The sequence below is a fragment of the Mustela nivalis genome (genome assembly GCF_964662115.1).
Source record: "Mustela nivalis genome assembly, chromosome: 1".
In the NCBI taxonomy this organism is placed as follows: Eukaryota; Metazoa; Chordata; class Mammalia; order Carnivora; family Mustelidae; genus Mustela; species Mustela nivalis.
Genome location: NC_139020.1, coordinates 113,552,487 through 113,566,035, shown reverse-complemented (window position 1 = coordinate 113,566,035; position 13,549 = coordinate 113,552,487). Strand labels below are relative to the sequence as shown.

General features: G+C 42.4%; 1 long non-coding RNA gene across 1 annotated transcript; it reads left to right on the top strand.

The window, feature by feature from the left end:
* Positions 1-2,156: 2,156 nt before the first annotated feature.
* Positions 2,157-7,664, top strand: LOC309862512. Its single transcript, XR_014310557.1, has 4 exons — positions 2,157-2,287; positions 5,202-5,313; positions 6,881-6,991; positions 7,463-7,664. It is a non-coding gene; the product is annotated as an uncharacterized lncRNA (long non-coding RNA).
* Positions 7,665-13,549: the final 5,885 nt, after the last annotated feature.

Below are 13,549 nucleotides of genomic sequence, written 5' to 3'. Positions count from 1 at the left end.
TATCAAAATGTGTGGGCTGCAGAGGAAGAAGTGCCTACAGAGACATTTATAGCTTTGAATGTATATATTAGAAAAAAAGATTTAAAATCAATAATCTGAGCTTCTACAGTAGGACACTAGAGAAAGAAGACCAATTTAATCCTAGATCAAGCAGAAGAAAAGAAATAAAAATTAAAGCATAAAATAAACAAAATTGAAAACAGGAGATCAATCTAGAAAATCAATGAAATCAAAAGCTAGTGTTTTGAAAAAAATCAATACACTTGATAAATCTCTAGGCAGACTAACCAGGATAAAACCTCAATATTAGAAATAAATGAGGACTCATCTACTGATCCCATGGACACTAAAGTTTAATAAAGGAGTACTATGGGTATCTCTATGCTCACAGATTTAATAACTTAGAATAAATGAACTAATTCCTTGATAGACACCAACACCAAAACTCACACAGGAGAAACAGATAATCTGAATAGGTCTGCTATTAAAGAAGCACAATAAAAAACTAATAATGTTCAAAATGAACAGCACACAACAGGGTGCCTGGGTGGTTCAGTTGGTTAAGAATCTGTCTTCAGCTCAGGTCATGATCCCGGAGTCCTGGGATCGAGTCTGGCATTGGGGTTTTGGCTCTGCAGGGAGGCTGCTTCTCCCTTTGCTTCTCTCTCTCTCTCCCTCTCTCTCTCTCTGTCTGTCTTTCTCTGTCTCTCATGAATAAATAAAATCTTGAAGAAGAAGGAGGAGGAGGAGAGGGTGAGGAAGAAGAAAAGACACCAGGGCCATATAATTTTACTGGTGAATTCTACCAAACATTTAAGGATGAAATTATACCAATTTTTCCAATATTTCTCCCAGAAAAGACTGATTCATTAATTTAAACAAATATATACTACCAATGAAAGGTCAACTTGGATATGGGAGATTTTGATAGTGCCTCCCCAAACATAAATTACTTAGATATTTATCTAACAAAATATGTCCAAGAACTTATACACTGAAAATTAAAAATTAATGAGGAAAATTAAAGACTACATTAATGGAAAGCTGTATCACAGTTAAGAGTTGGAAGACTTGATATCATTAAGATGGCCATTTTCCCCCAAATGACCTATAGACTGATTTCTCACAATCTCAATCAAAATTCAAGTGGACTTTTAAAAAACACAAATTGGTAAGCTGATTCTAGAATTTATTTGAAAATACAAAAGACCTAGAAAATCCAATTTTTTATTATGTTCAGTTAGCCAATATATAGCGCATCATATAGTTTTTGATGCAGTGTTCAATGATTCCTTAGTTGCATATAACACCCAGTGCTCATCACTACAGGTGCCCTCCTTTAATACCCATAAAAATATTTATTTATTTGACAGAGAGAGAGAGAGATCACAAGGAGTCAGAAAGGCAGAGAGAGGGGGAAGCAGGCTCTCTGCTGAGTAGAGTGCTCGATTCCAGTTCCCGGAGATCATGACCTGAGCCTAAGGCAGAGGCTTTAACCCACTGAGCCACCCAGGTGCTCCCCAAATCCAATTTTTTTAAAGACCAAAATTGGAGGACTCTTCAATTTTATTTTATTTTTTAAAGATTCATTTATTTATTTGAGAGAGAGAGAGCGCGCACACTTGCATGTGTGCATGTGTATGGGGGAGGGCAGAGGCAAGGGAGTCTTAAGCTGACATGTACAGCCAGATCCAGGGCTCTATAAGCAGCATGATGGGGGGGCTGGATCTCACGACCCTGAGATCAGAACCTGAACTGAAACCAAGACTCAGACGCCTAACCAACGGTGCCACCCAGGTGCCCCTATACTCTCCAATTTAAAAACTAACTATGAAATCATAGTGATAAATATGGTACCATTTCAGTGAAAAGACAGACATGGAAATCAATGGAAAAAAATACAGAATTCAGAAAGAGCACCACATGTATATGACTATTCTGGATATTCTGCAAAGGAGCCAAGGCAGTTCCTCAGGGGAAAGAAAAGACCTTTCAGCAGTGTTCAGTCAAATCACTGTCTCTATGGGGAAAAGTAGCATTCCCCCTTGTATCACACCATACAGAATAATTGATGGGACAGGGATCATAGACCTAAATATATGACTTAACAATGTGAGAGTTCTAGAAGAAAACAGAGGAGAAAATATTTTCAGCCTTGGGAGTAGGCAAAGATTTCTTAGAACCAAGAAAGCATATTTTGTAAGAAAAAAAAATGAATTTGAAGAACTGGACTTTCTCAAAGTTATAAACTTTTGCTCTTTGAAGGACACATTAAGAATATAACAAGGTAAGCCACAGGCTGGGAGAACTTTCTTTGTGCAAGATTATTCCCTATGTCCATAGAAAGTTGTGGTGGGGTGAAGAGGACTAAGAAGGCAGGGCAGACTAAAAACCCAAGAATGTGGCGAAAAAGAACTCTCAAAAGTATACAGAGACCAAATATGAAAGACACAAATGCAGATGTGTTGGCCAAATCCCAGAATAGGCAATGAGGGAAGTCTATTGAAGCAGACAAATAGAGGCAATCATAAGAGCTGCTACTTCCTCTAGGGAGGAGGAAATTTCTCGTTTGATATTCTAAGCAAGAAAGAGTTATATCTATAATTTATTAAGGAAATCTGCGAATGCTTGAGTGAGCCCTCGTCATTCTAAGGTTGATAGCAATCATGTCTGGTCATCTGTGTGCTGGCGCCTTCCACCTCCTCTCAGCCTTTTACTCTCCCCTTCCCTTCCCACGTGCCTGACCTGTGGTCTAAGCAGAGGTAGTGGAAAGGTTGGCGATGAAATGTTGCTAGCAGGGTCTGAGTTTGATCTGTGTGCCCATCCTTCTCCCATGTGACTAACTCCAGACCACATTCTCTTTGCCAGTGACTAGCCAATGGGCACAGAAACTTTTCCTGACCAGTTCTGGGGGAAAGTGTCTGAATATCATCTCACATCTCTTCATAGACAGAACAGCTTTGCTATCATTTCATTAACAATTAAGACTTCAAACTGTAGTTGACTTTTGAACAACATGGCGGTGAGGGACATCAACTCCCCCCTCCCACCAGTGGAAAATCTGTGTATAACTTTGACTCCCCAAAGAGCTTAACTACCAATACTCTGGTATGGGTTGGAAGCCTTACCAATAATAAAAAAAATTGGTCAATATATATTTTTTGTATGTTATATAGATTATATACTGCATTCTTTCAATAAAGTAAGCTAGAGGGAAAAAGTGTTATTAAGTCATCAGAGGAAACACATTTATAGGACCGTACTGTATTTCCTGAAAAATATCCGCATATAAGTGGACACAGTTCAAACCTGTGTCATTTAAGGGTCAAGTGTAATGCTAACTCTTAGTTGGCTTGGAAAAGTCCAGCTAAGAGCCATGCTCCATCCTCAAGCTGCTGCCATCAGGTGGCAACCAGCAGGGGGGCTTCCGTGGTTTTGATGGGATAGGGCATACTACATGCTCTGCCTTCTGAACACATTGAAAGACAACAGATCAAACTTCTGAACACTTCAGTGAATCCTGTGTCAAGGGACATTTATGTCCCCTGACCGTCTTGCATACCTTTTATGGAATAAGATAAACTCCATTACTGTCTTCTTCCACACACTATTGAGGTTTTCAGTTAGGATTACCTAGTCCTCTACCACTTATAATTGTTCTGCCCTTACTTCAATATTTTTCTTTTTATCATCATGTCTGAGATGCAACCGTGCTGTCATTGAGACAGTGATGTGGAGGGCTGTTCGGGGATGGAGCTATGTGAGGAGGAATTAGGGTCACTGTAACTGACCGAGTAAGGTGCAGAACAGGAAACGGGATGGCATGAGGATGACCATAGCCTGTCTTGAATCTGGGTGTCACGGCAGACTGTCCTCAGATCCTGCCTCTATAATAGATGCTCTGTTCATGTAACCCAGGAGATGGGGCGAGGTGGTAGTGAGGGTCTTTAAGGATAAGGGACCAATTTAGAATCAGACCAAAGGATCAGGGGCACTTCCTCCAAAATAATGAGCATTCAGGTCCGAGTAGAAATGTCCCCAAGACCCCATAGCAGAAATGGTAGCATGTCCTTTTGTTTATGGATCAGTATAATGTGCTGGGTTTGGGACTCATCAACCTTTTTAACCGCTGCTAAATAATTGGTTAATATGGAAATGTGCATACCTGCCCTCCCAGAAAAGCCATCTGTGTACTTCCCTGGCAGCCCTGGAGGGTCTGATGGGGGGTTGTGGAGAGCCCTCCAGGCCTGTCTGACCCCAGGAGAGCAGCTGGGCTCTCCAGGGCCTATGGGGAAGGCCCCTCTCTGGCTTCCAGACAGGAGAGAGGGCTGCGCCTTCGAATTGCCAATTCAGGCACAGATGGAAAAGGCAAGCACAAAAGTGTAAAGTCCATACTCAGAAATTATATGCAAGCAGAAAATGAGGCAGCCGGGCAGCTGTTCTAAGAGAGAAAGACTCAATAGTTGCCACTTGGAGAGAGGGGGGGAAAAAAAAAGGAGGAAAGCTACAGAAATTATTACCCTTTTTCATGTGGTCAGCAACTCTTCTCAATCTCCTGTTGCCTCTGGAACCTCATCTGACCCTGACATCTGGATGTGGCATTGATCTGGAAGCCAGCAGATGAGGCTTCACCAAGAGCAGGCTATGGGGCTCAGACTGGGTTCCCATCTGTAAAGTCTGGGTCACGAGGTCCCTCCCTTACAAGGCTTATGCAATGACAGATGGTCATCCAGCCAGCAAATTCATGTTCAAGGCTTACTATGTTCCAGCCAGGGCATCTGAAGAAGATCAAGACAGGATTCCTGCCCTCGAGAAGTGCAGGCTCTGGAGAAAGTACCTTCCCATTCTTAGTCATTAGCACCTTTTCTCTCTCCCAACTCCTTTAGGATCCTACTTTGCCTTAAGGGTCACTACCTCCAGGAAGCCTTCCCTAACCCACCCCTCTTCACCAACAAGCTGGCTTAGATCCCCTATTAAATACTCCTGTTGCCCCCTCTAGTCCTGTGTCATAAATATTAGCATACTTATTATTCCTTATTCAGTGTATTATTCACTGGACCTTAAGCATCAGGAATGTAGGGACCGTCTTGAGCATTGCTGCCTCCTTTTCACTAAACACAGGCCTGGCCCAGAAGAGGCACCAGAGGAAGAGTTCTTGAACCAAATTAATGAATGTAAAATCCAAATTCTTACCTCTATAGACCAGGAACCTGATGTCCAAAGAGACAAGCTTTACCAAGGCCACCAGCATGCCTATGAGCTAGACGAGGACGTGGTATCACCCTGACCCAGCCCAGTGCTCTCCTAGGAGAGGTAACTACTTCTGTGTGTCTCCGACAGTCCCTGAGTGGGAACACCTGGTCTGGAAGGCCAGGGAACATGAGAGGATGCTATCTGATGGCCAGGTAGTTTGGGGGGGTCTCCTTTGTACTCTGGTCCCCTTTAGTCTCCTTTGTACTCTGCCACCACTTCCTGAGGGTGTTCTCCCTGAAACTAGCAGTCTCTTAGCAAACATCAGAAATGTTGAAAAGCTGACACTCTCCCATGCCAGCAACCCCAGGCCCTACCCTCATTGCCTGTGAGGCCTGGGTGTTTGTCAGTGGGCTGCATGAACCATGGACCGTCAAGGTCTTTGGAGAAGGCACAGAACTCAGTGCCCAGGAAACCAGCCACCAAAGGATGAATGGGACCCATCACAGCTGCACGCTAATAAGCCCAGCTGCCACATTTCATCCGGACCCGTTTTTGTTTGCCTTTAAATTTCCCCGACTCTCCCTCTTTGGACAGGCCATGTGAGGCTTGCCCTCCTGTCCTCTTGTCTGGCTTCCTCTCAAATAAGTCCTTTCTTTGCTGCTCATGGGATGTCTCGACAACGGTCTTTGCTGCAGGCAAACTGAGGCTCCATGACACACTTGGAGAGCCAGCCGGGAGCTCTCTGCCTGTGGTTCGCCAGCCCCACTGGGAACAGGAGTCCAGTGACAAGTCCAAGCAGCTGCCTAGGCTCTTTGTCCTAGGGATGGTCCCCAGGTCCCCATTCTGACTGGCCGCCGCCAACCTTTGGGGCTTAATTTAACATTTGTACAAGGAAGTGGTTTTTGGTTTCAGTCTGGACAGACATCTCTTGGGGCGTAGTTCTTGTGCCAAGGCACATGAGCTGACTTCTTCCTCCCATTTGGTTTGGCTCTCTTAGATTTCTTCCATTCGGTAGCCTCCAAATAGAGGGGTTTGGTTCTCTTCGCCTCCTTTTCTTGCGTGACTGACAAATTCTGCCTAGGAAGCCATTTGGCTTGGTCATTAAAGCCCCAACTTTTAGGGAGGAACTAGAAACTAGGAAACTGGTTCAGTCTGTGAAGCCCCAACTTTTGAAAAGGAACCAATACTCATGGAGGTCCTCTGGCCTTCATTTGGTTTGTTTGTTGTGGCAGCTTTTGGTATCTTTGAATAAAACCAGCCGTGTTCTAATTGGAAAGTAGGAAATGACCACTGGATTTGTGCACGCAGCTCTCTAGACTGTCTTCTCCAAAATTAGGTTTGTTTTGTTTTGTTTTTTTGCCACCCTCGTTGGCCACAATATTCATTAGACTTTAGAGAACAATGACTGCTTAACAGGGCCATAAATGGTAATATCATCTTGCACTTAGATTTGTTCTGTAAAAGGGAGAGATTTGGAAAGTGGGCCTTTAAATTTTGTGTCTTGCTTGCGTATTTGTATGTGTGTCCATTTATGTTGTAAATGTGAAATATTTGCTCTGTCTCTGGATGGCATTGCTTCAATTGATGTGTGAGAACGCTCTAGTTGGTTTAAAGGCAACCACTTGTAAGAATGGGGCATTCTAGAACTCAAAGGTACAAACTAACCCAAATGTTTTTCAACTCACAGGATCTTGAAAAATATTCAGTAACTAAAGCTAACTTCAGGTTACTGGTCATCTCCTTCGAATTATCAGCATTAAATGTAAAACTTATTCTGCCTGTGTTTGCCGAAAGTCAAGTAAGTTCATGTTATCTCCGTTGCAAACTTTTCAGAAAAGACAAAAACCCCTTAGAACTTTGTCTAATGTCTAATGAAGTTTTGTGTGTAATCTGAGAACTAACAGATGTGAATAATATTAATAAACATAATTAAGACTACTGGAAATAATAAGAGAAAGAACTCTGCATGCAAAGAGAGCAAGACTGGTTATTTAAAGAAGACAACCTAGGACAAAATCTGAATGTAAAATTGTTTCTGAAACCATCATCAGAAAGATGAAAGGTGGTTCCCAGAGAAACAGTAGATCCAACTCTTCACCAGCTACTGAGAAAACACATTTGTTATTCTCAACAGTATGTCTATCCAAGGCTATCCACAGAAATGCTCAAACTCTTTAAGATTTTTACCTTGAGCTCCAGAAACAGAGCCAATGATTAAGCAGCTCACCCATCACTATTACACACCTGGAATCTCTGATTTGTCTAACAGAGGCACAAACAAGGTTGGAATGGAGAGAGAAAGCAACCAAAGAAGATGCTGAGGATTTCAATTTCATCAACTTGGGCAGACTACCAGAGAGGTAAACATTCAGTTTGCTGATGTAAACGTTGGGAAGAGGCGGACGAGAGGAGTGGAGAAAGGTTTTAACCAATGAAAATAACTCTTCCTTAATTAACTCTATTAAATGCATTGTAGGTGGAAGCATCTTCGAAGTATTTTTAATCTCCTATAATATTACACCAACGACCACTCAACCCATCACTATGTCTTATTATCTGAAATTAACAGCCCTTACGGTGACAATTATAGGTTTCATCCTGGCATTAGAACTCAACCACACAGCATAAAACTTGAGTTTATCCTGGAATCCTATTTAAATTCTCAGATCTCTTGGGATATTTTCCCACTCTTATATACCACCTACCATCATTTCTGAATCTGTCAGCAAGCCAAAAATCAGCATCACTACTACTAGACCTAATTTGACTAGAAAATGTGCTACAAAAATTCATCTCTTATTTTCAAATAAGAACCTCCACCCAAATTTCTAACCAAAAAGGCCTAACTAAATGACTTCTACTCCTTTCTGAATATATTAACCCTAAGCTTATTACTATTTAATTTCCATGAGTCACCTCCATAATAATGAAGACACCAGTCAGTGACCATCACTAACCACGTCCCATAATTATATAATGCAGTGATTCCCACAGCTTCTTCACTAAAAAATCCCAAATCCCCCATGTCATAAACCACTCAATCCCCTATACCACTGAATTTAAACACAATCTCTAGGTCATCTCCCTTTAAAACATAAAAAGTTACCATTAAGTCTGTTACCATCCCTGAAAGAAATATTCCTAAAACGGTCTTGTTAGATATTCAAATCCCAGGGTACTGTTCAGCAGTTATAGCCATTGTATAACCGAAAACCACAAACATTCCCCCTAAATAAATTTCAGAAACTGTTAGATCTAAAAAAGAAGCTTTCAAACACAATATAATACCATAACCAATACCACCACTCAATCCTAATCCACCATAAATCAGAGAAAGATTTGGAGAAAAACTTACAAAACTGAATATAAAATAGTACTTAAAATAAGTACAATAAATATGATTATTCCCACATGAATTTAACCATCACTGATGACATGAAAAATCATCATTGTATTTCAACTACAAGAAAACGGGGGATGACTGGGTGTCTCGGTCAGCTGGGCATCTGACTTCAGCTCAGGTCATGATTCCAGCATCCTGGGGTCGAGCTCCACATCCAGCTCCCACTTAGCAAGGAACCTGCTTCTCCCTTTCCCTCTGCCTGCTGCTCCCCCTGCTATGCTCTCTCTCTGTCAAATAAATAAATTAAAATCTTAAAAAATTTTCATCTATATTAACAACCAACATCAGTAAATCCCACCCATTGATCAAAATCATTAACCTTCCAGGCCCATCAGACAGAGCGTGATGAACCTTTGGGTTCTCTTTTAGGAGTTTGTTCAGTTCTACAGATTTTAATAGTCTCTTCCTAGCCTTACATCATGGATCAGATAAAATAACTGCCTTTTCGTCAGTAACTCCTATCTACCCAGATGTAAACTATAGATGAATTATTTGATGTACATGCTAATGGAGCCTCCATATTTATCTGCCTTTTTTTTTTTTAAGATTTTTAAAGATACTCTGGGTCCTATACATTCTCAGAAACATGAGACATCAAGAGTTATCCTTATTATTCACAGTAAAAGCCACTGCAGTTATAGGCTACATTCTATCATGGGGACAAATATCTGAGAAGCAACTGTCATTACAAACCTTTTATCAGTTCTTCCCTAGTAGAATGGACAGAAACAGGATTCTCAGCGGAGAAAGTGATCTAGCCTGATTCTTTGCCTGCACGTTATCCTCCCATTCATTATTTCAGCTGTTATAGTACTCTATTTACAATTTCTCCGTGATTCAGAATCTAATGGCTTATTAGGAATATCATCTGAGTCAGACAAATTCCACCCATACTATAAAAGTGAAGATATTCTAGGACTCTTCTTCCTTATTCTAATACCATCTGCTCTAGTGCTATTTCCGCCTGACTGCATTGGAGACCCAGACAATAACAACCCAGCTAACCCCCTAAATACCCCACCACATATTAAACCTGAATAATACTTCTTATTTACCTATGCAATCCTTTACTCGAGCCCTAATAAATGAGAAAAATAGCCCTAACCTTCTCTTTCTTAATTCTAGCCATTATTCCTATGCTTTCTATATCAAAACAGCTACTTCTGATTATCAGTAACAGACCCAGTAACACTAACATGAATCAGAGGACAACTAGCTGAACACCGATTTATCGTGATCGGTCAACTAGCATCAATCTTATATGCTTTTTCATTACCCTGATTCTCACATCCATTACAAGTATCATTGAAAACAATCTCAGGAAATAAAGAGTCTTGTAAACCAGGAAGGGAGGACAATAATTCTCCCTGAGAGTAAAGGAAGAAGCAACAGCTCCACCACCACCCAAAGCTGAAATTCTATTTAATATTTGTCCTTAAATAGATAAGCACGACTCTACTGTGCCATGCCAGTATTAAAACCAATAATAAAAAAGACCACACTTAGGTAATTCATGCGTTAGTGCCCTACCACATTACAAATACATATGTCTACACTCATACATACTACATGCCATGTATAATCGTACATTAATGATCTGCCCGTGCATATCACATGTACAACAAACCCTCACCCATGATGGGAGTGGCCATAAGAGCCTCCAGTTCACAGCCAAAGTTCACTGGGTGCCAAGTTCACTCATTTTGGGAGTCCAGCCAGCCTCTTCCTGAGGATGTGCTATAGTGACTCATGACCAGCCCTCACAGGAGAATAACCCAGAACTTACTCGCCAAAATTTAACAATAGCAGCAATTTCATAATCTCCTAGGAGTGACAGACGTCACTGCCTCCAGGGGAAGGGGAGGAGTTCCACCCAGCTGTATCCTCCACAAGGCCTCCCTTCCTCTCAGGTGGGTGGCAGGGTTGGCAGGATGGGGCAGAGGTGTGGGTGAAAGGTTGTGTCACTGTTTCATGACCAGAGAGCTTGAAAGGATGCTGTAGTTTGTGGTATCCTCCGAGACTTGGGCCCTTGTGTATAAAATAAGAGTTGGACTGAAGGATCCATAAATGTCCTTGCAGTTCACAAGCTCCACAGTTCTGAACATTCCAGAGTCCCAGTGCTAAGCTTGAGGTTTTTCTGCTTCTGAAGCATGAGTTGAACCTAGAAATGAAAGCAATGGAATCTTAAGGAGGGGTGATTCTTCTAGCTTATTTCCCATCAGCTGTAGGGAAAGCTGTCTTTATGTCCGGGTCCCAACCAGCATGATTTCCTTTATTTGCTAGTCATTTTTAATGATTAGAAACCCAAACCAGGAACTGGGACTTCTGGGAAAAGGGACACAGCCAAACCTTCATCTCCTGCAGGGGCCGTTACCTCCAGTCTCGGGCTTCTCAGAAGTCAGTTATTGAAGAATTGGAATGCAAGGATAGCTAGAGAAGTCACAGAGACCCAAGGGGGATGCTATACGAATGGCCTGTCCCCTCTTTGAAGACAGCTCCCAGAGCAACATCTCTGATGTCAACCACTGTCCATAGCCCCACCTGGATACTGATGGGTATCTTACACTCAGGAAGCTCAAATCCGACCATACAGACCTGCTCTTCCTCCTGTATCCCCCTCACTTTAATGTGATCACTGCTGTCTCTCTTTTTTTGGTGGGGGTGGGGCGTCTCCTATCATCTGATCCTTCATCCTACTTTGAGGAAATTTTTAATAAATGTGAGTTCAAAGAGAGCCAGACATTCCCACACTTGCTCCCTAGTGACTGAGGCATGGGCACACGATTTAGGCATGGCCATTCAGACCACACAAAAAAGGATTTTGCTTCCTGAGAGTGACACAAGTCTAGAGATTATTCACAGCAGCAGTAGAGGAGAGCAGGTGCAGCAAGTGTCCAAGGACAGGGATACTTTGCCCGTGCCCTGACCAGGCTGCTCTTGGGGTATTACCTGAGTCCTAGCTTTTCTTGGTTTCTGCCTGTCTTCTGAGTTTGGTTCTCCAACCTTTATACCAATTCAGTGAGCCCTAAAACATGTATATCCAAATACATTCCATTTCTTCTTAGAGAGCCAGAAGTAGTTTCTGTTGTTTGCAACTAAGTCCTGGCTGATACCTTCATCATTCCCTCAGTCACCAACTTGGAAAGCTGGAAATCCTTTCTAATTGTCCCTGGTCCACTGAGGTCCACTGATCCCACCCCACGATGTCACATCTGTGGCCCCACTGTCACCCAAAGCCAGGCCCACATTACCTTTGCCTATTTCTGTGGTCCTCTGCTTAATGGCTCCTCTGGCTTCCAGGATCTTTGCAACCAAGAACACCTGCTTCTGATTAGAACCCAGGATCCTCAGTCTGCCTGTGGTCCTGAGGGAACAGGAGCTTCTCCTCTTCATGGCACTGTTCCTTGTTTTCTAAATTCACATCAATGGAAAGTATTAATTACCCTTAAATGGAAATAAATTAACTTAAGAAGATGTAGTTTTATCTTGCTTTCCTAGTAGCCACATCCCTTGAGGAAGCATTAATTGATTTTAAATCCAAATCAGACTAATGCACTTGGACAGTTTGTTGGGTAATGGAAATTAGTGATGACCCCTATAAAAGGAAGGCTTACTGCCAACTCCTGTTCTTGCACATTTTTATCACTGTGGATGAGGTAAGCTCAGCCATGGGTGGAGAAGGCCCAGTAGTACCAAGCTCTTTATTTATTTAGTAAATATTTATTGAGTACCTGCTTTATGCCAGGGCCTGTGCAAGGCACTGGGGACCCAATGATGAATGAGATAGTCTTGGTCCTGACCTAATGAAGCTTACAGCTGAAGGCATTAAAATGCCTTTCAAGGGTTACCTACCATTTCTATGCTCAGCTTCCCCCTACCCTTCTCACTAAAGCTGGCCTTCAGAGGAAGCCAGGTCTGTGAGGAACCTGATGGAGGAACATCAGAGCCTCATCTGGAAGCACCGGGAGACTTGAGAGTGTGAACCACCTCAGAAGGGAGTCAGCTTGGCTGGACTCATGCCCTCTGTCTCTCTAGGCTGTTCCTCCAGGAAGACACAGTTTTGGGGACAGACTTGGTCCTAGGAAGTCTGTGGAGACCGTCTCCAGTACCTTCTTCTCCCGACACCACCACCTAGGGTTAAATTTTGGAATTAGAAATACAGGGCACTCAGTTCAATTTGAACTTCAGATAAACAATGATTTTTTTTTAGCATAATTACATCCCATGCAATATTTAGGATGTCTTTCTACATATACGGCACTTAATTGGGTGCCTGTATTTTATCTGCCAATACTACTAGCCCCACTCCCAACCCAGCAAGTTGCTCTGTGCCTCCAGTACCTGTTTTGGAGCAGTGCCTTTCCCAGTACAGGAGCAGAGAATCAACCAACCCCCTTTCAAAATCCACTCATCATGAATAATATTCAAGATGAGTCTGCTCTTAGCTGGCTGTCCCCAGCAAAGAACTTCAATCCAGGCACCTTGACTCCACTGACTCTGAGCAAGGAATGATCCATTCTAAGGAGATGGTAGAGGTGAGTAAGAAAGACACAGTCATTACCCTAAGGAAACTAGAGACTAGCAGGGAAGTGGAATAAGCTATTCAAATGATTGTCATACAAGGTGGAAAATGAAAAATGACTTGGGTGCTGAAGGAATGCCGGTAGGAAGAGATCACATGTACTTTAGAGGATCGGAATCTTGAGGGTGTATGGAGGAGGTGGCATTTATATTTAAATAGACCAATGACAACTCCATGAAATCATATCACAGCATGCATAGGGTCATTACAAAGCTTCCATCTATGCCTACAAGTCAATCACTTGTGGCCGATGCTGCCAAGAAGAGCCTTCTGGAAAGGACATGCCAGGTGGAGTAATCCCTATAGACCCAAATCATGAGAAAGGTCATGTGTGTTTGGAGAAATCTCCTGTGGCCAGAGTACAGGGTTCC